Here is a 26,399-nt window from a genome sequence, read left to right on the forward strand (position 1 = left end):
GTTCCCGGATCCCATTCCCAACCCTAGTCTCTAGTGGTTTTATAGTGGCATGGTGGGTGTGGATCTGGGGTTTGGTGGCCCTGAGTAACCGGGCCTCTCTTTGTGATGTGTGAAGGGGTTGTTACTTCTGTTAAGGGATGTCACGTGGCTGTCCACCGTGATGTGGGGACAACACAACCATTTTTTTAAATGCGTTACTATGCTATATATATATATATATTACGGGACTGTATATTGATATGCTGTATGATTTATGGCAGCATAAATTGACAATTGCCACTAGCCACTGCCTAACAGTTAATCGAACTAATAGTTTTAACCGATTATAATAAATAACCTATAGTCGATCATTTAATAAAACTAGCCCTTACCCGTTCAAAGATATGAGCTCCAAAATGATGTGCAGTGTGTGGGTTATGGGATGTGCACTGTGCACACAGTATATGAGGGATGGAAAGTAACTTTAACTGGTGCTTGCATGATGTAGGAGCATCAATGTAAGAAACCCGTTTCGTTTAATGGCTACAGAGATACTGTTCCCCCCCCCCCCCCCCAGCCCGCCCGCCCGCCCACCCGCCTGCACACACACCCGCCTGCCTGCACACACACACACACACACACACACACACACACACACACACACACACACACACACACACACAGAGCTGGTTAAACATTCTGCCTCAAGCTAGATGCAGAATAGATGTTCCTCATGCTAGATGCAGAATAGATAGTAGATACACCATAAAAATGCTAATATACAGCATACGATTTGTGAAAGTGACAAACGGGCTTCACAGTTATGTCAGGTGTGTTCATATGCTAATGGTGATGCGATTTCAGATCAATTGCTCCAGCCACTGAGGAGAAACGCTGTTTCAGACAGACAGACAGACACTCACTCAGACAGACATTCGCAAAATTATAGTATAGATAATCGGTTAATAATCCATCCCTATTTTGGGCATGTCACTATATGCAAAATTTTGAAAATAGCCGATCTACACGCTTGTAGATGGACAATTTTCACTGTATTTTTAGCCTGAATGTTAACCTGGTCGGACCAACGAGAGGTCGGGAATTCTGAGCGGACCCCCAGCTATCACTCTCTTGTCTGTCACCTGCGTTGATGTTTTTACTAGAGCAGCTTCAGAGGAAGGGTTCCACAGGATGCCTTTAGTCCTGCACTGTATCATATTTCTCTCCTTGAAGATAGTCTTAAATCACCCCTCAACCAGTGTTATTTGTATGGGAAGTTCAGATAGAGGGCAAGGGTTGTGTGTTTGTGTGTGTGTGTAGTCTCAATGTGCACGCATGGTCCTGCTGGTGAATTCTGTTGAACTTCTATAGGAATAACGGTTAACTCAACTGTGTGTGGGTGTGTGTGTGTGTGACTGTATGGCATACACAACACCCTGATGTGTAGTGTAACCAAATATGTTTTATCTGTTCTGCCTTAAGGAGTTCCAGATCTCATGTGGAGCTCAATATGCACTGTAGACGAAAGAGACCCAACTGTGCTCCTCTTTCTATAGGAGACATGAAACACATATCTGGGATAGCCTACATTTTTGAGCGGTGGTCACAACGCTCCTATACGTGGCCGTGTGTGTGGGTCTGTCTGTCTGTCTGTCTGTCTGTCTGTCTGTCTGTCTGTCTGTCTGTCTCCGTGTCCGTAGCCTGCAGTAACCTTTTCTGACCACACATGTTAAGGGAGGGGCGCTGTTGCACACACACACACACACACACACACACACACACACACACACCACCGCTCAGTTCACACAAGTGTGATTTTTACAACTAGATCAAGCTAGTGTCCTTGCATGGCAGACATGATACTACAGCAAGACCACAGAAGGCACTACATGCGACTTGACACTCTAGAATAATGGGTTGGCTTCTCTAGACAAAGCTGCATCAAAAATCCCTTTCTTAAAGTGGTTCTTCTGCGTTTTAATATAAAAACAACCTAGGCCTTTTGAAGATGGGTTTGGCTGAATGTCCATCTTTTACTGAGGGAGAGCTTTTGTGTGGTGAGATCCATCCTCCCCCTTAAATTGATGGTGTTGAGAGATGGGATATCCCCCCTTCTTCCCTAATCTCTTCTGGAGGTTGGAGCTGAGACCCTGCTGCCTGGAAGGAGGGGCAGTGAGGCTTTGTTATAGGAGGTCATGATCTTTCACCTGCCACTGGTAGCCTGTCCTGCCGGGAGGTCGCATGCAGGAACTGAGGCGTGAAGGGGTCGAGAGAGAGAAGGGAGAGGATGAGAAAAGTGTATGTGTTTTAGTTCAAATTTATTGTGTGGTTCTTTGTGAAATGTTTTTTTCCCCTTCTTTTTTTGTGTGTGATTTGTGTTTATTCCTCACCATAAGAGTGCAAGTAATGGTGCTCATCTTTCTTGGTAAAAGGTAAATATTGTTTTAACTCAGTGTGATAAAATGTGATGGCATTTTGCTGTGTAGACATCACAAAACATGTGGGGTAGCAGTGGGTCTGGACATATTATATAGTGGCTGTTTGGCCCCTGTTCGATACCCAGCTCCTCTGAGACATTGAACTGCTCCTTGTTCACATCAGTGTTCACTAGTTGGCCACTGATGCTAATAGTTAGTATGGGGCAAATGCAGAGCATGAATAAGCACATATGTGCAAATAAATACTTGGTACTTAAAATACTCTCCAACAACAACTAAATCAAACATTCATTGATTTTATTATTGCGACCGTAAGGTCGCAGTTTAGTATCAAAACCTCCACCGGCCGTCCGTCCCTGAGTCACACGTCACACGTCACACGTCACACCTTTGCCCTGCTCATATCTCCGCATCACACTGCTGACATCAGTATGACATCACACCGTACACAAATGACCCCTATATAAGACCGGCATTGTCTGTCGTACATTTCGGTCAATTCCAGTGGGGATGCCATTGAAAAGTTAATCTAGTTGTACAAAGTAATCAAAGAATGGGTTGACTGGTAGGCTGGTTGACTGCTTTATCTGTGGAGAGTGTATGTCACTGAGAGTCCTTTTATAGCGATTGAAATCATGATGAGGTCACGATGAGTCATCTATGCCCAAATATAGATTTCTAGGTCAGATGGCCCATGGAGTTTGTGATGTCAAACCTAGCAACCCAATATAAACAAACCTGATGTCAGACCTGAAGTATCCTTTTATACCCATATATGGAGATACAGAGATCTCCATATATGGGCATATTAGAAAGCCCATATATGGGCATATACGGATGACATCAGGGATATCCATATATGGGCATAAAAGGGACAAGGGCTTACAGTTAAGAGATCTCCATATATGGGCATATCAGAAAGCCCATATATGTTCATATACTGATGACATCAGGAATATCCATATATGGGCATAAAAGGGACAAGGACTGCAGTTAAGAGATCTCCATCTATGGGCATAAAGGGACAAGGACTGTTACAGTAGATATAGAGATGTCCATATATGGGCATACATGAACAAGGACTGACAAACACTGAGATCTCCATATAACTTATGGGAATATAAGGGACGAGGACAATGCGTAGCATTGTGAGCTTGTAGATCTATTTTCTAAATATTGTTGTACATTAAAAACTTGAAATGGGTCGTTCTGCATAGTACTTGGGATTTGTTGATGTAAATGTTCACATAGAGTGTAATAATTGGTAAAACAAACTTTTGGCCTATTTGTGGAGATAAGCGACCAACGGTCGCTTATCTCCCGATTAGGGAGTCTTACTGGTAACAGCGGTTTTCCGCTTTTAAGTAGATGGGTGTATTGTGTCACAGAGCCTGAATAGCAGCAACAAAATAACTTTGTAAAGTTGTTATCACCTCCTCTCCATAACTGGATCTAAGCAGTGAGCAAATTTGCTGTTGCAAGAGGGATCCAAGGAGGCCGTGAGCCTGCCTTTTTGGTCGCCCTTGAAAGCTGGAGATGTCCCAGATCACTCCACCTCCCTTCTCCACCCTGGTCCCCATCGGGCGGCCATGATGCTTCCTGCACAGCTAGCTGAAGGACATTTCCCGTCTGCTGTATGGGAAAAGGAAGTGAGCTGTGCCAATGTTTGTGGTGCTCAGCTTGAACACGAGCATCATTGTACCTGTCTAGGGCTGTCACGATTAGGACATTTTACATGACGATTAATTGTCACTCAAATAATTGCGATTAACAATTTAATTGTGTTTTTGTCGTTGACAATTACATTTCTGTTTCGCTTTGAGGCTTTGAAGTTGCACATGGTAGATATGACACATAACCTAAATATACAAAGAAATTACCTACATATTTGACAACTTTAGACTTAAAAAAGAACATTGATAGTGGAAATAACCGATCTACAACGTGTCGACGCGTTGTGAGCTTGTAGATCTGCTATTTCCACAATTTTTACTTAAAAAAAATATATATATGAACATTTTTCAACATGGACATGATTATGACGATTATGAAAAATAATGGCGATTAGATGATTATGTAATAATTGTGACAGACCCATACCTGTCAGAGCCTTATTTGGACTTTTTACATGTACATTGTGTGCATGTGTTGTGTTGTCATCACATGCATCAAGTCAAAGGTTATGGTGCAGACTGCAGAGCATAATCTTCTCTGAGACACACAGACACACACGGTCATACATGTTGTAAAATCCACCAAAAACAGCCCTATAGGCAATGCTGTCAACCTTTACTTCATACTTTGTGGAAATCCTTAGTAATGCCCTTTCCATTAAAATGCTTTTCATCTAAAGCCTGTCTAGATAGATAATGTCAGCGTGAAGACAGGTACTGCTGCCTGAGGCAGAGTTACACAGAACGTCTCTATTCCGTGACTGCACATGCAAACATAGCCCTGGGACGGGGCTTTGATGCAAAGCATGCCCTTTCCCCACATCATGCAAAGTGGTACACCAGCCACTCCGAGCACAGCCCGACATTGGTACCTCCATGGCAACCAGATGTTTCAATGACACAGCGGTTGAGATTCAGTAACCACACTCACCGTGCAGCCCTTTTTGAAAATGTTGTGTAGAAGTTGGGGTAATACATGTCTGTTTGTGAGATGGGAGTGGGCGATATGGAAAAATACAATATCACAATATTTTTCAAGGTGGTATCACGAATACACAATCTTATCACAATTCTTTTTCATGTTGGTTTTTATGGTTCAAGTTACTTAACAGTACAACCACCTACAAGGTAACAAAAACTAAAGGAAAAGATCCTTTTGGGAGGTCTAAATTGACCCTTACAAGTGTGTAACTCTGACAGTATACAAATGAAACCAAATGGCCCCGTTAGGTTTCATTTGTATACTGTCAGAGTTAAGGGGAGACCTTGACATTGTAAAGTTTGAGAACTACTGATTTAGACCAAAATGCAGGTTTAAATGAATTCTGCAATTAATCTCTGTATTAACAATTCAACAGGATTTTATATTAGGCTCCCTCATTGTATCATGATGTATACGATATCTCTGAAAAGGCATATTGTGACGTGGAGACTATGTATCGTCTCAACGATATTTATCTGTGCCATGGCATTGGTCCGAAGGTTCATTAGTCCGAAGGTCCATTAGTTAGAATTTGTTAAGAATACTATGCCCTAACTCTAACCCTAACCCTAGTAACCCTAACTAAATTCGGACTAATGAACCTTCGGACTAATGAACCTTCGGACTTATGGGCAGTCCACTATTTATCACCATATTGCCCATCCCTAGTGTGTGTGAGAGAGAGAGGTAGAGTTGATTGGTGGTGTTGCTGTCAACTGCTGTGACCCTGTCTGATTGGTGAACTTGTGCTGTTTGTGATCGCCGCTTCCTGTTCCTGTTATAGTTTCCAAAATGGATGCTTTGTCGTCTGTCTCACGTGTGCGCATGTCAGAGGACAAAAGGTTGATGGATATCGCCATGTGTTTCCTGAAGGACTCGGTGTGTGTTTGTGTGTGTGTGTGTGTGTATGTGTGCATGCATGTTTCTGTGTGTCTGTCTGTGTGTGTGTGTGTGTGTGTGTGTGCGCGCATGTGTTTGCACATGTCTTCGGGGTCCAGCCCATATTTCCGTGGCCCAGACCTAGAGCTCTAGTTGACATGCAGCGGCCTGTTCATTTTTGGCTTGTTGTGTTTTACAGTAAAGGCCACTGTCGGAGGGAGGAGACCCCCCCCCTTCCCACTCTGTTTGTCTGTCCCAGAAACTCCTAGAACTTCCTTTTTGGAAACCAATTGAATTTCAGAGGCCTGGAGTGTGGAATGCCCCCTGAGGATAACGCTTTTTGTGAATAATTAAAGCTCGGGAACAGCTGCTGTTTGTGCGCCAGGTTGAAGAGAATGCAGACCTGCTCTAGTGATGCGCCGGCAGTGATGGCATGACATAGCTAACTAACAACAGGAAGTAAACAGTTCACTGTAGTGTTGGATAGGAGATATGTTGTCCAGATTAATTTCAGCCATATAAGATACTGTCCTCTGTCAAGACTTGACCTAGATGGAAAAACTAGCCTGACCTCCTCCTTACCCTGGGGCTAAATACAGATAACCCACATAGAAATCCTTGAACTGATCTGTGTGAGAGTACATACACGCGCATGCATACAGTGTACAGTTCACACATCCATAAAACTTGCCAGATATATCCTTAGTGTGCCGGCAGCAGGACATATGGGGCTTTGGTGGGAACTGGGTCTATTTAGAGGCTGACTCCTGATAATCTTTCACCTAAAATCAAACTAGGACTTGAGGAAATAAGTGTCCAATCTGTCATATTTGTTGACAGAACTTATTAATGAGGATTTTCACAGTGCATCTACCCAGTTGCACCATTTTTATTTGCTGTGAGTGGAGTTCATACTGTAGCCTCCTCCTGATTTGATGCTGTGTATACAAACTGTACATAACTACATATTTGGGAGTGCGCTTGTGTATCAGTGAGCAATCCCACTGAGTATGACCAACTAAGCTACTGATCCCAGCACCATACCTGTTCCACATAATCACGTAAACAAATGTGTGTGGCCTCTGCGAATCACAATCAATGCACGTAAACTCCTCGTCTGTCTGGGTGTATTTAGCATGGACAGACATATTCTAAAGACGCAGCTAGACTGCGATTTAAGTGAGCGTACACATGTACGTGCGTGCGTGTCTTTTCTGTACTAACCGGCACTTAAGGCGCTTGTAGGAGATCAACTGTAAAAACACGTTCATGTAATTGCACGGTTTGGCGACAGGTAGAGGGAAAGTTGGGCCCGATGATTTTAGACTCTTTAAATGGTTACCTTTGAAAATGCTTTAATGCATACCTTCACGCTGACATGCATACTTATCCTTGTTGAACACGAGCAGTTCTTAAGAGGCAGATTACCAAAACAGCCAGATAGTTCAGGTGTCACTCAAGCATGAAAAGTCATATTCTGTTACAATGTAGTAACAGAATGTGTTAACGAGAGAAGGATATTGTAGCTGAATTATGAGACGTTGTACGTGTACAGTCAACATGTGTTAATTTAATTCTAAGAATGTAAAAGTAGACCCTTAGGCTCAATGTGTGTGTGTGTGTGTCTGTCTGTCTGTCTTAAGGGCATGCGCATTGGTGAGGTGTTTTAGTACACAAAAACACATCCATTGCATTCCATATGTGTGTTGTGTTCAATGACAGGGGGGCGTGTACATTACATGCACTTGTCTCTGGCTCACCGTTCCTTGCAGGTCGTGGCCATGCAAATTCAAGGCAGAAAGGTCGGAGGTTGGGCACGGGGTGAGACTGAAATACACCTTGGCTTCTCTGCATGGAGCAGGCTAATTCCAGATACAGAGGATGGAATGCTAATAGGAGTGGCTATATATACAGGAGCAGTGCTCCGTTGACACTCACTTATCTGTACAGTATTACAGTGGGAAGTCATGTACGTGTGTGTGTGTGTGTGTGTGTGTGTGCGTGTGTGTGTGTGTGAGTGTGTGTGAGTGTGTGAGTGCGTGAGAGAGATTGCCCTGTTCATCGGTGGCGCTGTCTAGAACATTGGCTAGGGCTGTCTGGTTCAAATGAAAGCACAGTGATTCACTTATACACTACTAGCTCTCTCACTCTCTCAGTTGGCTGGTGAAATAGACAGACCTTTGTGTGTGTGTGCGATATACAGTATGTAAGGTGTTTATGTGCATCTGCTGTGTGCATGTGTATGCGTGTGTAAAGTAGTCATTAGTTTAGTGTGTTAGTCAGCCGACACAATTCGACACAGCAGCTTAAGCCAGTTAAACATCTCATTGAAATCTGTGCTGTTCAGACATCAGGGCCCCAAAGATCCTTTTGTGTGTGTGTGTGTGTGTGTGTGTGTGTGTGTGTGTGTGTGTGTGTGTGTGTGTGTGTGTGCGTGTGCGTGTGTGTGTGGGGGGGGGGGGGGGCAAGGGGGTTCACTAAGGAGACATCTCATCATCTATTACATTTCTAACGGGTCCTCGGTTCACATTCACATCAGAAGAACTATTTCAGTCCACCAAACTTTCTCACTCGCTACTTTTCAGTCATTATAAAGTAATTGTTTGTGAGACGGCACAACTCAAAGCCAAGTTCCCAAGATCTATGTCCAGACCTTTATTGTGTACTGAACCCTGTGGGGGCCCGGCATTTTACCAGATTCATCACGTCGATTAGTGATCCATCTGATTTTACCCATGGGGGCGGGGGTGGTGAAGGGGTAGTATTGGGGTGAGAGAGAGAGTGAGAGACACACAGACAGAATTGGTCCAGGGGCGTAGGGGTCACCGGCCCACCGTAGCCTTAAAACGTCCCATGACAACCAGTGGCATTTTTATGCCACTGGGGGTAGATTCCTCCCTGCTAAGTTTATCAGGTTGGTGAACTCTTCACTGGGAAACTATGTAGAGTTGAATGTGGCGGGGAGAACAAAATTCCTTCCCTGTTTTTTAAAATATCCTTATAGATGGGCAGTGGGAAGCTGCGGCGATTGAGAAAAAGGGGAGGTTAAGAATCTTTGACCCCAACTAATGTCCCCTGCACCCGCCTCCCCCCAGGCCATGACTGGCCATGTGCGTTCAGTCAAGCTGATGTTTTCCAATGAAATCTTGTCCCTAGTGATCATCAGGTCTTTCATATGTTTGATTTCATCATAATATGTTTTTGGGATCATACATCATCCTGCATTTTTATATGAGCCAAGGGCCAGACTAATGACAAACCTTACCCAATATTTATACCAGTAACATAAATGAATCAGTATGTGTGAACATTAACGACCATCTCCCACAGACAGAAACCAGAGAGCTAAAACCCACACGTGTCATCATGTCGATCTGGCAACGAACCGAGACGAGATTCCGATCTGATCTCTGAAGAGTATAGAAAACAACCCAGAGCGATGGTCTCGGGATAACGCACATGTTCTAGTTCCGAACTGACAACACGACCATAAAATAAAATAACAACTCAGACATTCTGCGGTCGCACAAAATTAGTACTCCTGTTCCTCGCCTGTGGACCATCTCCAGACTTCCCCAACTGTTTACACCACAGTGAAGTATACAGTCTTACTGTTCACAAAGTGGTGATTAGGCGTCCAAATAACAGGACTAACATATGTGGGTTTTTATATTAATCCGCGTCGTCGGCTGAATAACGACGCGACCAGTACCTCCTGGGTTGAACCAGAATGTGAATACGAGCCATTGTTGCCCTCAGCGCCAGACCCCCCCCCCCCCCCCCCCCCCCCAGCACAGTCCCCAAGGCCCCGTATGCGGCTGGCTTCTTTCCTCTCTGGTTTTGTTATGTCTACTACAGTCTCTTACATACAACCACTCTATTTTTGGTAGCCTGACGTTTTTTTCCTTTTTTTTTTAATGTACTTGTGAAAGGCCTTGCCAAGATAAAGGGGGGGCGGAGGGGGTGTTGGAAAGGGAGAGAGTGTAGATTGAGAGCGAGAGCGCAAAAGAGTGCATAGCCTATAAAGCAGAAACAAAAATAAACAGCAGGGGCATGGAAGCTGGTATTTTGTAACCAACACCCTTTTTCTTTTCTAAATGACAAAGTAGCAGCTTTGCAAGCTGGCAGCCAGAATAGATTTTATTTTACCCCAAATAAGTTTTATTTCGGATGACGTGTTTCTAAGTCTGTTTCCTTTCCTCGTTCTTTTTCGGTGCTTTTTTATTTGCTCATGGGTGTTTTCCTTAGCAGTGCGGGCTGAGCGGAGCTAGCAGCTGTATTTGAATGTGGCCCTGATCGTTCAACACACAAACATCAGCCGTGTGTGTGACCCTTTAAGGTCGGAGCAATTGTCAGTCCTGTGGGGGTCTGAGTGGGTGGTGGTGGTGTCTGAAGTGTGTGTGTCCCCCCTGGTGCACCACCACTGCTCACATAACTTTACCTCTATGGATTGTCTCTTAGGAACAAATGACCGAAAACACACGGTCAAAGGTGTTGTGAACTCGGGGCTGTGGTAATTAGGGCTGTGGTTGAAAGAGGTGGCGTTGCTTCCTCACTTGAGATGCTTGATTGTCAGTATGGGAAAGGCTATGATCCATTGTTTTGTTCTTTACCAAGAATTAGACTACCTTCTGGTGGATTTTCTCATTACATTTTGGCACGAGCTTGTAGAAATCTTATCACTTTCCACTATACTATCCAAAATATCTTGTATCAAAAATGAAAAATAATAATAAGAATCGAAAAGTAAAAATATGACACCTTTTGTCTTTGGTCTCAATATCAAGTAAAACAGATATGGTACAGGGATGCGTTTGTCTTTTAAAGCTGTAGACCTACAACCAAAATCTAGGAATCTTGTGGATTTACGATGAGGGTAAAGGTGACCTTCCCCCCCATCGCCCACCGCTCGCCCCCAAGCCTCCAGCTCTGGACTTAAAAGTAGGTCCTCCTAGTTGTCATCTCCATCTCTGTGTTTAGTACCTCTGTCATCGCTGTGCGTGCTACGCCATGGACTGACAGGGATTCTAATAAGGAACATTCCTTAGTGGGGGACTGAGTCTAAGGGGAGACTCGGTCTGCGACCATGTACTTTTTGGATCCCTGTGTGTCAGTGTGTGTATATGTTAGCATGCGCCTGCACGCTCACGCTTATGTGCTTTGTGGTTATACAGTGTCAGAATGAGTGCATGTGTGTGTGTATGTACTGTATGTGCAGCATGCCACAAATATCTTTGTTGGAGTGGTTTTGAACCACTTTCAGGCTTTTTCCCGATACTTTTGGAGAAGGCCTTGGCCATAAGCTGAGCCGGCGTCTTTGTACGCTTGTCACTTTGTGTATGCCTATAGAAGCCAAGGGTGTGTGTGGAGGGGGGGGGGGGGGTCTCTTTCACACTAACGATAGCGTAGCCTCGACAGGGCGCAAACATAAAAGTAATTTATTTCAGCGAGAGAGAAAAGAGAGAGGGAACCCCTCCTTCCTCCAGCTTTCTTCTTTCTCTCCTGCCCCCCACCCTCCCAAACCTACTCTCCCACTCAGCAGCTGTTCCTCTCACTTTTTGTGCCCCCCCCCCCCAGCACCGAGCCCCCACCTCATCTCTCTGCCCCCCCAGTGTGATGGCTTTGTTTTATCGGGGGCCGCGGGGGCGGGGCATTTGGCTTGGGAAACCCCCGTCTAGTTTTGGACAAGGGTCCGAGACCCTGTGAGTGCTGGGCGACGGCAGCAGCATGGACAGCCAGATAAGCGGAGGATTAGGAGGCGAGAGCTGGATGTTTGGATATTAAATAAGCTTTATGATGCTTTTTGAGCCGTTGGACTTAGCCCGCCCCCAGTTTAGCAGCTGCCCAGTCAGAGAGCGGGACTGGAAAAAAAATCCACTGTGTGCTGTGATAACACCGATAATTTATGTGATAACAGTTGTAACAGATACACATTTTCTAAATCAGTGTTTCTCAAACTTAAAAAAATCAGGGTCTCCCCTTAACTCTGAAAGTGTACAAATGGAACCAAATGAACCCGTCTACCAGAGTTACACACTTGTATGGGTCAATTTAGACCCCCTAAAGGAACCCACAGAGTCCCTGGAATCCACTTTGAGAACCATTCTAAATGATATTCTAATATTCAGATTTTCGTGCAGCGTGTTTGTCAAGTAAAGATGATTCTGATTGTTAAGTAGGCATGTGTTTTGCACATCAGGCATGTCCATAATATTTGCCTGCCACAGACAGACAAACAGAGACACACACAAAACTTGTTGTTTATTGTCTAGGCTATGGTGTTCCAGTGTTTATGGAAAATTGGCATCTAAGCAATGTAAATGTGAATCATTTATGGTTGATTAGGAACACATGAAGCCTGTATGGGTTGTCTGTGATCTTGACAGGGTAGATGAACTGCTATGTTGCCTCAAAAATGCTCAGGAAATAAACACCATTTATTTGAGGCATTCACAAAATGACCATTTCCTGTGCGGAGGGAGGGACGAAAATAATGTTGTGGGTGCAAAGGGCATCAGCAGCAGCCAGCAACAGCTTCCATTCCTGTGGTGCCCGTCAGAGTGATGTATCCCCGCGAAAACACTAATGCTGTGTTTGTCCTCTACCCTCCAACCAGAGGCAAATCTCGACCTAGGGGAGAAGGGAAGAGCCCCAGGGGTGTGTTTGTGTATTTGTGTTTAGGGAATGGCATGCACATTGTTATGTGCTATAGACTCTCTTTACTCCCCAGCTGCTCCGTGGCTGGCTTGTTTGTTGTGCAACGGACTCCGAGTCAGTACTTAACAGACGCGTGGTAGATCAGTTGTGTCACGTACAGCTGGTGAAACTGATGCTTTTATGATTGAGAGATCGTAAACCAATGTTTTAAAGGGGTTTAAAACGGGTTTCTGGTGGCTCAGTTAGTGCAGACAGAGGGCGTAATATGAGATGCTACTTGTCAGCGTGAGGAGGACCCAAGTTCGAATCTGACTCCCGTCTTGTGTCGCACGTCTCGCCTCTCTCTCTTTGCTTTGGTTTCCTCTCTTAATAAAGAAATAAAGCATTAAATGTCCAAAACCAATTTTAAAAAACGACTTAAAAGTACTACACAAAAATGTGGATGAAAGGAGTAGGGATGGTCCGATCAGGTTTTTTGGAACCGATCACCGAGCACCGATCACAAAAGTTTGATCACCCGATACCGATCAATCACCGATCCGATCAAGTTATTATTTATATATTATTTATATTTTCTAAATGTTAATGTTTTAACTTTAATTAATTAATTCACTCATGAATTCATTTATATATTTGCCTTATAGTTATTTACCAGCATTACTATGTATTTATTATCATAGCAGTAACTAATTATTCCTTCAGCACTGTGGAAATCAATACCCCAAAATGGCCTCAAGTGGGCATACTGAACGGCTGGTTGATCGGATGCACCGATCGGATCGGATCGGTGAATTTACCTTTTGATCTAAACCACCGATTATCGCCGATCACGCTTTGATCGGCCCGATCCGATCCATTGCCGATTGATCGGTAACATCTCTAAGTACAGTATGCACAATATAATCCAATGATTTACCTCTTAATTGGCTGAAATCTGTTGGCTAGTAGGGGTTCTGAAGACGAGAACAAGTTTTCGGTCTTGTAGTCTTGTATTTGTACCCTGTCCCACCCTCTTGGGGTGGTGGTACTGTAGTAGTTTGTTGTCTTGAGGTGGTGGTACTGTAGTATTTGTTGGTGATGAGCGTGGTGCTGATAATGATCTGGGTTGTTTACACTACAGGGGACATTTTGGGCATCAGACCTTCTCACAGGAAATGAGGGCTCACGGGGAAAACGGTTCGGATTTACTGAAATCCAAAAGCCGGTTATTGCACGCGAGCTTGTGTTTATTTGTGTGTGTGCATGTGTGCACTGTGTCTGCTCATGTATATGTTTGTTCATGGTAATAATGTCCCCCAAAAGACTATTACTCATGATTGTTTGTTCTTAGACGCACGCGCGCTTGTGTGTGTGTGTGCGTGCTTGCGCACGTGTGTTCGAACAGCCTTTGAGCTCTAGGGGTTATGAGCTGAGCGTTTGCTCTTTAAAGTCTTTAACTGACTTCCTGTTAAATTAAAGCCAACATGAAACAGACAGGCTGTAATGAGCTGTCGTCCCTGTCACTTAGCCAAGTGTCCAACTGTGCCATGTTAGGTATCACGCTTGTTGTGTTCAAATATGTTTGCGCGTATGTCTGAAAGTTGGGGGCAGAAGGAAGGAATGCCAATCTGTGTAACAGGTGGCATCAGCATTTGAGTTTACAACTTGAACCCTGAACAATAGCTGTGTGTGTGTGTGTGTGTGTGTGTGTGTGTGTGTGTGTGTGTGTGTGTGTGTGTGTGTGTGTGTGTGTGTGTGTGTGTGTGTGTGTGTGTGTGTGTGTGTGTGTGTGTGTGTGTGTGTGTGTGTGTGTGTGTGTGTGTGTGTGTGTGTGTGTGTGTGTGTGTGTGTGTGTGTGTGTGTGGCCAGTGATTTGGCCTGACCATTGTGCCCTTGGCCCTCAGCAGATGTGGACTGAACAATGAGCTGGGTAAATAAAAGGAAGTGGTATATAAATAGCCTCTTACGTCTGCATGAGTGGAGTTCCTATGGTGTGTGTGTTTGTGTGTGATCCTGTTTGATGTGAATGAATGCACGTTGGGAAGTTCCATTCCACCGCATGTTCTGCAGGTGCAACATTCTCAATCATTAGGGGGAAAGGTTCCAAAATATGAACGGGGACATTGAGAATGTCATCTCTTTGTCTAACTTGTGTCACCGTCCTCCTCAGTTTAAAAACCATTAGACATGCATGCTCCTCCCAGACATCCCAGTCCCCCTGGTTTAACCTCTGAAACCCGCATTTTAGCCCGTCATTTAGCGGCAGTGTAACATAAGAGTAGTCCTAATTCTTCTTAAGCACTGGTGCAGGTTCCTTTATGAGCAGTGAAGCACGTTTAGCATCTAGACCTTAAATCACATCCTGGTGATAAGTGCATAAGGGAACAAAGCTAAAAATAAATGCCCCCCCCCCCCCTCCTCTTTCGTCCCTCAGGCTCTCTTGGTCTGTCTGTATCCAGGCCACATATAGCCTAGCGATATACGGTACATTCTCACCTGTGTACTGTACACAAATACACAGAAGTTTAGGTTACGTCCTCTTGTTCCAATTACTGGGGGTTGTAAAGTATTCTTTGCAGGGCTTTGTCCATTTGGATCATGTCACTTGCGACGTGTCAGACACGTGTGCATTTGTGCTCCTTAATACAGGTCTTTAAAGGCAGTTGTATGTTGACTCTGTCAGAGCTGATTATTGGTTACTGAGAACTTCTGTGAAATGGGACACGTGATGACGTGAAGCTCAAACACCGTCACCAATCAGGGACATTTTCTGATTTCAAGGGACACCCATTTGGTGCATCAAATTGATGTCCCCATTAAAGTGGCTGCTTGCTTTGCCATCTTCTGTGGGCTTCGACTGCTGACTAGCTACATTGAGGATAAAGCAGTGCACGATAGGTTAGAAAAGGCTTGGTTCACCATATCTTTGATAACAGAGAGAGGTCTGACACCAAAATTGTATTTTAGTTCTAGATTTTCTCTCCCTCTGGCTCGCCGTCCTAGATCGTGAGTTCTGTTACAGCACCGTGGGGACCGGGGTGGAGGGTCTGAGAGGCTGGCTGTTGCCATTGAAGTCAGCGATGCCCTATATTAGCAGCACACTTCAGCTGAAACTTAATACAGGTGGCTAGCACTGCAGAGCACCTAAAGAAAGATAAAGATAGAGATGGAAATAATGAGAGGGTAGAGAAAGGGAGAGGACGGGGCATATGTTTCAGTGAAGAACAAGAACCAAGATAATAAAGACGGTGGATCAAATGACACAGCTTGTCTTGAACAACAGATTTTGGTTGTAGTTGATTGTAGTCGTAGGCTGTTTTTAAAGAAAACATGTCACCTCGTGTCACCTCGATTACATTGTACAACCATTACAAACAAAAGACAAACAAGAATTCATGCAATGGGAAATGTTCTACAGATGATTAGACTGGAATTTTGACTCATTCCAGAACATTTGGAAAAAATTAATATTGAGCTCTGATTTTGACTGTTGATAAGCCGTAAACCACAAGTCAGCTGTGCACAAACATTTTGTTTGTAATAGCCTTGATGATGTATATGCTACTGGAATTGCCTGTAGCATTTCTATCTGAAGGGCGATCTGTCTATCTGAAGATGGATGTTTGCTGTGACGTGGGGTGAGGGCTCATGTTAGTGAAAAATTAGTGAAAACGGGGGATCACACACACACACACACACACACACACACACACACACACACACACACACACACACACACACACACACACACACACACACACACACACACACACACACACTTTGATTATTGTACTATGTTATTATTATGTTTTATGCATTGTTGTCTTTATGCTATTTGTAATGGAAAGCAGTGCACTTTGTTTCAACTACTTTTGTTTTTAAATGTGCTACAAATAAAGATGACTTGACACACACACACACACACACACACACACACACACACACACACACACACACACACACACACACACACACACACACACAGTTTCACCACCACTCACCGTTCCCCTCTGTTTACTATATCAGCCTGTGCTGCCCGTGACCTTCTTCCACAGTAGCTGTTAGACCAGGCCCATGGTTAAGTGCTGTGATTGCGACCGTAGGTCGCATTTACTACCAAAACCTCCACAGGCTGTCCGTGAGTGAGTCAGTCCGTCACACGTCACACTCTTGCCCTGCTCATATCTCCGCAACCGTTGCCCCGATCCATGCCAAATTTTGGACCCCCGGAGCTCCAGGGAGTCCCCCAGATGTAAAAAATGACCAAATGTGCTAAACTGACCAAATGACCACCCCAACGGGCCTGCTCACGGGGAATTCCCGGGGACCACCGACTCCTGGTGCTCCAGAACGGATGCAAAAGTGGTGGCGCCCCCAGTGGAGGACCCCCTACACTGCAGCTCACATAAAATGCCGTAACTCCGGCTAGGAGCGACCGGGACAGCCGGGGCCGGTACCTATTCGTCCGCCTTGGCGGCGCGGAGACCCCACCCCTCATTTCTCACATGGCCCTCTTCTAGCGCCACCATGAGGCCGATTCTTGCAAAACACATTTTTGGACACTGCTCCTACAATTTTTGCCCTGAAATCACGCAAATCGGTACACAGTATGTCTACACTCATCCCATCAACATGAATCTCTCCCATATAGCGCCACCTCCAGGCCGATTTTTAAAAACACATTTTTGGACACTGCTCCTACAGATTTTGCCCTAAAATCACGAAAATCACTACACAGTATGTCTACACTCATGTCATCAACATGGATCAGGAGGATTTTGGCAAAACACATTTTTGCCCTATTTGTGGAGATAAGTGACCTACGGTCGCTTATCTCCCGATTAGGGAGTCTTACTGGTACTGATTACTGCCATTGAAATGTCACACAAGTGAAGTGTGACACTCACAAGTAGTATTAGTGTCGCTATCAGGAAGAACTGCTAGTTGATCGAGATGCAGTACTTTATAGTAGCATTTTTAGCAACCAGCATTTACATAGATAAGCTGTTCAATCGGACTACTTTTTTACATCATTTGAAAGTCAGTCTCTCTTGCCTCCAACCACGACCACACATGGTATTCAAATAAAAAAAAGGATGTCATGACGATGAGATTGAAGACAACAGTTACCTTTTTAAAAATTCAGACAACATTGTGGTTCTCTCTCTGTGTCGTCCTCAGACGAGTCCTCCATCGACCTCCATACATCTGGCCAGCTTGTGCATCAGCATCTTTCTTCAGCACATCCACGATGGATGTGCTAAAGTGGCTGCATGGTTCAGTTAGTATTCATCTTGCTATAATTCTCTGTCTGCACGGGTTTAGGAAGCGCTGTGTCAGGGTATCTGTGTGTGTTGAAGCGATTATAGGGGCCAATCCTCCTCCTACACATCTGGGCCTGTTTAAGATCTGTCACTAATACCATCTACGTTTGCTGTAAGCATTGTGGGTGTAAAGCAACTCTTTATGCAGTTCCAGAGCTGCGTGGATTTCCTTTGAACAGTTGTCCATATGCATTCTGTGCATTGTTCTACTAGATCCACTCGCCATCATGGCGTTTCACTTGTACTAGATACTGCGTGCGTATGTGTTCACTTCCCCCTGGGTTAGTGTTGAAGTGTCCTTGACACTGAACCCCTTTGCTGCTGATGAGCAGGTCGGTGCCTTCAACTGCCTTGCATGGTTTCATCTGCCTTTGGTGTGTGAATGTGCATGGCAAATGTAATTCAGTAAAGCCCTTTGATAAAGGCACAATATAAATGCACCATTTACTTTTCACTCAGCTGGCCGCCACGGTCATTTGGCCACTAGTGATGTCAGTCCGTCAACTGGAACTGCAGTTTAGACTGCTGGATATAGTCAACAGACAGACAACGGCAACATTAAATTGAAGTTCAGCAAATCTACTGCAAGGTACATTTAATTTACAATGTGTTGCCATTTGCCTTTGTTAATGGGATTACTGGTTTTTCTGTCAAACTATTAGCTACAGTAGGGAATGTGTATAGAGCATTAGCCTGGATCCAGACTCCAGAGTAAGACCATAGACTTGGCCCACTCACTGAGTGGACTGCTTCTAGCTTCAGTCAGATAATCAGGCTACTAGAGCATATCAATTGGTAATATTGTCTTATCGGAGCAAAGAATGAGTTTTATTTTTTATTTTTGGTGGTTTTGTTTTCTGGGAGTTTGTATTTTGGAGGTTTGCTAATTATAGTTTCTCTCAAATTGCCTCCTTTTCTCAGAAGTACTATTTTGTTTACATTATGATCGGCATGTCATAGTCTGCATGTTTTAATAGCTCTCTCAGGATCTACAAAAAACACAGTCGAGGACTTTTTCCAATTTTTTTGGCTTTCTGGTAACAGACCACACTATTTTCTTTATGAGAATGCGCCCAAGCAAGACAAAAATGAAAGAGGGAGGGGAATAAAAAAAGGAGAGGAAGAGGTTAGAAAACAAATGGGAAATGGGTAAAGACAGACAAAAGAAAAGGGCAGAATAAGTCGAGCATTTTAGCGGGATGGATGGAAGGAGGGAGAGAACCAGGGACGAGAAGAGAGCAGGGAGAGGAGGGGCTGTGTGGGTGCCGTTAGAGAGAGAAGAGAGATTTTCTTTTGGTACTGTAAATAATAGCCCCTGTTTGAGTTGGACGGCTTTCACGGCTCCTTTTGTGTGCAGTGACATCTTAGGTTCCCTAAAGAGCTGAGAGGGCCTGGCTTCCAGGGTTTTCATTGCCATGGGAAAGGCAGAGTATTAGCCCAATATGAATATGAGGAAGAAAAAGCCACTGCAGGTCAAAGGGAAGCTGACAATCCCCCCTTATGCCACTCAGATCCATATAGGCAGACATGCACGTGTACAAGTGTGCGCGTGAAAATCCATACACACAGAATAATAAACAACTAAAGGCGTCTGCACTCTGCACATTCACTCACAGAATCATACACGGAGTAAAGCTATATCATTCAGTCATTGCAGCGTCCAGAGACGCAAGCACAGCACTCAAGATGGAATACACACTCTGTGCACGTACACACACAGATCATTAGACAACAGTTCACAGACTCCCTTCCCTGCATGCCACAATCTAATGGAGACAGTTTTGCTCGAACCTCCTCTCATCATCTCAGTTTGGGCATCAATAATATTTTGGCTGGTGCCTCTGCGGAGCAGGCTGCTTTCATGAGAGCAGCCCGGCGGTTGAGTTGTGGCCTCTTCTCTGTTCCTAACTATAATGTAGACTTGAGGGTTTAAATCTTAATACTAAACATATGCACGCAGACTTGGATGTTCCATTCATATTTATAGGCCTTAGTGGGATTCGGTACAAAGTGAGTATTTTAGACGGCACTAGAAAATTGTTCCATAAATTGAATAAAGTATGTGTACTTTGGGGGTTTTATCGCACGCGTGTGTGTGTGTGTGTGTGTGTGTGTGTGTGTGTGTGTGTGTGTGTGTGCGCGCGCGCGCGCATTTGTGCGTGTGTGTGACTGAGCTACTCGCAAGTTAGACATGGCATAACTGATATTGGGCTTACTCATTCAAGGACTCATTCTGTTAATGATGACATTCTCTGCAATCAAAGTGAATCAGAATCTGAGCTCACCTTTAGAGAACCAGGAAGCAACATTCAACATGTTTTATCATCATGATGATGACTAGTTAACAATTGGAAATAATCTAGATGATAAGAGATAAAGGTGGAATTGTAATTCCGAGTGCTTTTGGAGTGGCAGAGCTACTAAATGCGACTGATTCATTTCCCAAATGATGTCATATCCGGCGTGATTGCTTTATCTGTAAACAAGAGGAGCTGCACAGGAAATGGCTGGGAGGTTTTCTTCCTGTTGTTTGGTTGGGGGAGGAGCAAGCCTCAGAGGTAGACTAGTCTGCAATGCAGCACAGTTCACAACATGCACCCAGCCCTTTTGCTTTCCTGTTGGAGAAACCACCTGTCAATCCATGTCTAGTGTGTGAGTAACCTCTTATAACTGACCAATCGCTGCAAGATACAGTAAGGCCCCCTTTTTCCATCACATCCAATCATGTGTTTTAGGATTTCCCTTTTTTCTTTTGTGGGCACATAACTTCTATTAATCTTTCTAGTTGGAGATTCCTTCTCCCCGCCACATGCTGTATGTTTTCTCGATCATACTGAATATAGGCTGTGGCGTCCGCTCCCTACGAGCTCAGTTTTCTTAACCTACTTTGGGGACAAGAGTTTCTATAACTTTTCAGATCATTGTTTTGTGCTGAATGTCAGGAAAGATCTTATCCAGTGTTAAATGCATCATATATTGCCCCGGTATCAGCCTCAATTAGAGCTCACGTTACTTCCCAAATTGCTCCCTCTAGAGATTCTCCCATTGTGCTTAGAGCTTTAAGGTAATTCTCTATACATCTCAGTTTGTTTACTGTATCTCTTTGACCTCACAGGTGTATGGACTGTAAAACCAGAGAACAGACTGAGCTATTGATGTGACGTGATACCATAAACTTTAGATAGCTATTTGATATTGCCATGTATTACACAATTTGGCTCTTGTGTCTTATGATGACATTATAGTAGTTGTATTGTTACTAAACCGGTGCATCGGCCTACACAGGGACCACACAAGTTGGGAACGATCTGAATCAGCATCAACTGGCAATGCCCCAGCCTGTTATGCATACCCGTTCTGTGTCAGGTTACCCGTTGTACCCTTTCTGTCTGTGTCCCTTTAATGCCCATATATGGAGAATTCTTTATCTGTCTGTCTGTGTCATTTTTATGCCCATATGGATTTCCATGTGAGGCATGACTAAATATGGAGTCCAGGCCAGTCTATGATGTCAGTACTATGATTGCGACCAAAGGTCGCAGTTTACCATGAGAGACGTCACAGCTTGTCCATGTGTAGAGTGACGTGTACGATCTATGGGCAAACCCATAGACCGTAACAAATTTTCATCATGCTCTGATGTCACTGTGATGTCAGGGGAACCACTCTACCAGAATTGGTTTGCCGCTCTGACATCACGCTCTGGCTTCACTGTGATGTCACACTAACAGAATCCCTTTATGCCCATATACGGAGTTCCCTGATGTCATCAATATTATTGATGCCCTGTTAGAGAGATCCCTGTGATGCCAGGGGGAACAAAGCCCCTTTATGCCCATATATGGAGATATGGAGATCCCTGTGATGCCAGGGGAACAAATCCCTTTTATGCCCATATATGGAGATCCCTGATGTCCACATCCCTGATGTCCACATCATTGTGGCGCGACCTCGCCCTTTAGTGTGAGGTTGCTTGTCGCCCTGAGGCGTCTTACTAGTGTTATCACTCAATTTATGGATATTTGTGAATTTGTGCCCCAGAATAGTCTTTATATGTGGGCACATGGACATTTGTGACAATGCTCAGGCCACTTTGGAAAATGCACATGTTCAAGCCTTGTTCAGCACATGACAATCTAGTTGAAAGTGGTCTCCATATATGGGCATCATGTTAAATGTGTGATGTCCACTGTCCACCCACAAGGCAACAAACAAATTGTAATATAGGATATGGCCATAAAACCTGGCCTAAATATTTTCTTGTGAATAGATTTGATGCTTTCTTTTTGACTATGTACTGTATGTGCTTGTAGTGCCAAGGGGTTGAGCACCAACGTGCAGTTTATTATACTTGCTCTGTTATTGACAACTTGTCAAACAATATCTGAGCAGTCCTCGTAGGTTATAAACTCCATGTCTCCACCCACCTGGTTCTCCAAGGAGGATAACAATGACTATACTGTTGGCGATAGATAATCTACTTGTTTTACCCGATAAACGGTGGTATCGTGTGTCACTGTCACTGTTTGGTTTCTGTGAAAGTGGAAGGTGTTGTGAATTGTTCAAGGGGCTGTTATTCTGTCAGGGCTGTATAGCTTTCCAGGTTAAGATAACCGCAGCCGCTGACCCACAGCAGTCCTGATAGCTGAGAGTTCCTGGTCAATGGTCACTCTCTACTAACTACAGTAGGTCACACATACAGTATCGACTGACCAAAGAAACGAAAGCTTCTTGAGTCTAGTTGACAGACGTGTGACGGAAGCCATTGCGCACGCTTCATTGTGTGTTCATTCAGCTTTTAAGGTTAGCTCATTTGTCAGCGTTTTGTCTTTGTTTTTACACTTTGATAACCGTCTTATCAAAGGTCAGCTTTATCCAAGGTGGGCTACATTCGCCAAGGTTCCACGTGCAGTTTCGTATTCCTGTAACGTCCAGAGCCCCGGTGGAAAAGGGAACGTGTGGAAGTGAGAAAGTGGTGTCTGCTGACAGGAGCCAAGAGCTGCTGTATCAATCCCAGGAAGCCACTGCTCCAGGAGGCAGGAACAACAGCTACTGGCCCCGGCTGAGGGGACTTTCCTCTGCCTGACACAGTTAGGATGCAGAACAACACACACGGGTGCACACACACACACACACACACACACACACACACACACATACACATGCAGGGGTGTCGCACCAAATTCTGGTCCCTGGATACTTTAACTATTGAAAAATAGCAGATATGCAAGCTCACAGCGTGGCACCAAGTGCCGCGCTGCGAGCTTGTAGATCTGCTATTTTTGAAAAATCGTGATAAGTCTTTGAATATTTCAAATCCTTCTAAGGTTTTTTGAAAAAGCTATGTTTCTATGTCAGCGGTGCTACCTTTTCAAGTCAAGGACCCCCAAAATGATATGTATTTGGCCGCAGACCCCATCTCAAAATATTTAGTTCCAGGGACCCCCCAGAAGCAAAATTTGAGTTACAAAAGTTCCTTAAAAAATACATATATTCAAAGATTTGCACACATTTTCACAACTTTTCAAAAATAGCAGATCTTCATATATGCTATTTTTCAATAGTTAAGCATAAAATAATTAAAGCCCCTCCACCATGGGCCCTAGTAACTCAGTCCCACTTCCCCCCCCTGTGACACCCCTGCGTACACACACACACACACACACACACACACACACACACACACACACACACACACACACACACACACACACACACACACACACACACACACACACACACACACACGTACACCCTCACAGCAGGTCGCGCTTTGAGGTCTCAGTCCTATGATCTGTGCTTCTGTCTGTTTTTGGACACCACGTTGGTAAAGGGTGGCTGGAGGGATGGAAAAGGGAAGCAGGTCTGAGGCTACGATGTGGTGCCATGTCCCTGGGCTCTGTGGGCAATGTGACCCAGTTGTCTGTGTGTTTTAGGGCTTAGGCAAGACAGCGTGTCCTTGGGACGTCCTCCCTCTACTGTATCTAGTTCTTGCTTATACTCTGTCTGGCTTTCCCTTCTGCATTTCTCTCTCCGTTTTTCCCCACATCGCCCGTCCCTCATCTCTGTTTAGTGTGTAATCACCGACAATTCTTTTCCATTTATGCCCTTTTTCAAAAATGGCTCAAATAGCCCTATCAGAACTTTGGGAGAGTGTTTTTGAAAATTCAAACATTTCTAGGAAAATGACTAGTGGAAGTGGTCCCTTTTACTCTCCAGTCTCTTATTATTATAGGGTGTTGCTGACACCTTCCCCTTCCTATCTCTCTGTGGTAATTTTTATAATTTGCTGTCGCCTGCAGTGTTGGCCGCTCTCCAGTTTCGCAGTGATCCCAACAACACAATGTGAGAGAGGTAGAGAGAGCCTCATTTCGTTTGGTAGTCGTGTTTGGGGGGCGGGGGGGCAGTTGGGAGTTTGGGACGTACAGTAAAAAGAGAGAGAGAGGCTGAGAGACTAGAGAGTAGTATTGCAGCAGTAATTGGTCAGGAGTCTCAGGACTGCTCTATCTCGGATTTACATGCTCCTCTCTCTCCTCTCTCCCCCTCCCTCTCTCTCTCTCTCTCCTCCCAGTGGGCAACGAGTTCTGTTGTGTTCCACTCCCATCTGTTAGCCCCACTCCTCTCTGTTTCTCCAACTCTCTCGCTCTAGAACTGACCTCATAGAGGTGTGGACGCTGTCCTGACATGGGGCGTCCAGACATCGGATCAGCCCTCGCTAGACCACACCACTCGGTGTCTTAAGAGCGCTTGCGAGCCCTCCTAGTTGCCAAGATAACAGACATTACTCAATGCTGGGCCATGGGAATAACCTGTCTAAGGATACTGGATATGATTGAGCAAGAAAGACATTGGAATGGTCCCTAAGGTGAGTTGGACGTTGCTGTTGTGGATTTTTTGTGCCAGTCGCACACTTCATGCATAGCTATAGACTTCCAAGATGCCATGATTTTATCTCATTTCTAAGGTTTGTGAAGCAGCAGGTTATGGAGTGTAATTAGGGTTAATCTGCAGTAAATCAGGGTATATTGTAGATGCCAGGGTTTGTGCTTCGGCCTTGTACAAAGCACTACTGTTCAGGATTTTTGTGCTTTTTAAAAGTCTAGCTTTCGTCTAATCATAATTGTAGTGGCTGATGGTGCTGAGCCACTCGGACCTCCAATTACTCTGTCCAGAGTTTCAATTTAGTGTGACGCTAATGGCAGCTCTGCCCTGTGCTCTAATTAGATGCCATGAGCCCACTGCTATTAGATGGCAAGTTTATGTTTGCCTCTCTGCCCACTGCCATGTTGCTGTGCGTGCGTGTGTGTGCACGTTATTTTGTGTCTACTGGCGGGTACGTACTGTATAACCAGTAATGCCTCCTTCCCTCCTACTTTGTTTGTCTTGCATTCTGGGAGCATGGAGTAACGCAGGGCAGAGGCATAGCTTTGCCACTTAATTTTTTATTATACAAAATGTATTACAAAATGTATGTCATAAATATAATGGGATGAAGAAAAAAGAAACGTAAAACAAAACAAACAATACAAGTACGAAGATGTCCCAAGAGAGCAACAAAATGCTTTGAATGGATGTCTACCGTAGTTTAGAAGAGCAGGTTCTTCTTAAGGATTATTGTCTTTCTTTGAAGCGTAACCAATTATTGATTTATTTTTGAGCGGTGCTAACCTTTCCTATGTCTGGCTTTGTGTATACAGTATGTATGTCCGTCCTGCAGACCTTGGCTCATTGGCCAAGCTTTACGGGACGCTTAATGAAATCAAGGGCACTGCTCTCTTCACACTGGGTGTGATTTCTTTCCCCCCTTCATAATATGGAAAGTGAATCTGCTGACCACCTGCATTGTCAACTGTGTGTGTGTTCGCGTGTGTCGTATGTGTGTGTGTGTGTACTGTACGTCCATCTCTGTGTGTGCGTTTCTGTGTGTGTTGCGTCCTCATTCTGTTGGCCCTAACTGGAGCACCCAGTCTAAATGCGTCACACAGGGAGAGAGGGAGACAAGAAAAGAGAGCACATTTGTTATGAAACTAGTTTTTGGTCGGATGGTATCGGGGTAGTTGTTTTTAGATTTCCTGCTTAATGACCGAACATTACATTGTGCTCACCTTCAGCATCCAACGTATTCAGCACACTCTCAGCTCCACAATAATAGAGATGCTCTGATTGCGATGTTTGGGGCCGATACAGATCACGATCGACTGGAATCAGTATCTGCCGATACCGATATTCCCGATCACAGCGTCAAATCCATAAATTCTTCTATTTATTGTGTTACTGTAGCAGCATTTGATTCTTCTTACAAAACATTGACATTGTATATTAAGTATAAACATTAGGAGATTTCAAGCTGAGGTCCTTTAGTATCCAATTAATCTTGTAGGAGTTGAAGCTGAGGTTACATTCAGTCCCACAGATAAATGTAGCTTGTAGATCGGCAAAGCCGATACCGAACAAAGCCGATACAGGCATTATCGGCCGATCATGATCA

At 44.4% G+C, this 26,399-nt stretch overlaps 1 protein-coding gene across 1 annotated transcript in view; it reads left to right on the forward strand.

The window, feature by feature from the left end:
- Window positions 1–24,675: 24,675 nt before the first annotated feature.
- The window catches only part of LOC308300719 (pleckstrin homology domain-containing family G member 1), a 63,445-nt gene continuing 61,721 nt past the window's right edge, over window positions 24,676–26,399 (forward strand). The window contains exon 1 of the mRNA XM_080744611.1: window positions 24,676–24,776. The gene's annotated coding sequence lies outside the window, so the exon portion shown is untranslated. The remainder of the gene's footprint in view (window positions 24,777–26,399) is intronic.

The sequence above is a fragment of the Nannobrachium achirus genome (assembly GCF_963921795.1).
Source record: "Nannobrachium achirus genome assembly, chromosome: 16".
Classification (NCBI taxonomy): Eukaryota; Metazoa; Chordata; class Actinopteri; order Myctophiformes; family Myctophidae; genus Nannobrachium; species Nannobrachium achirus.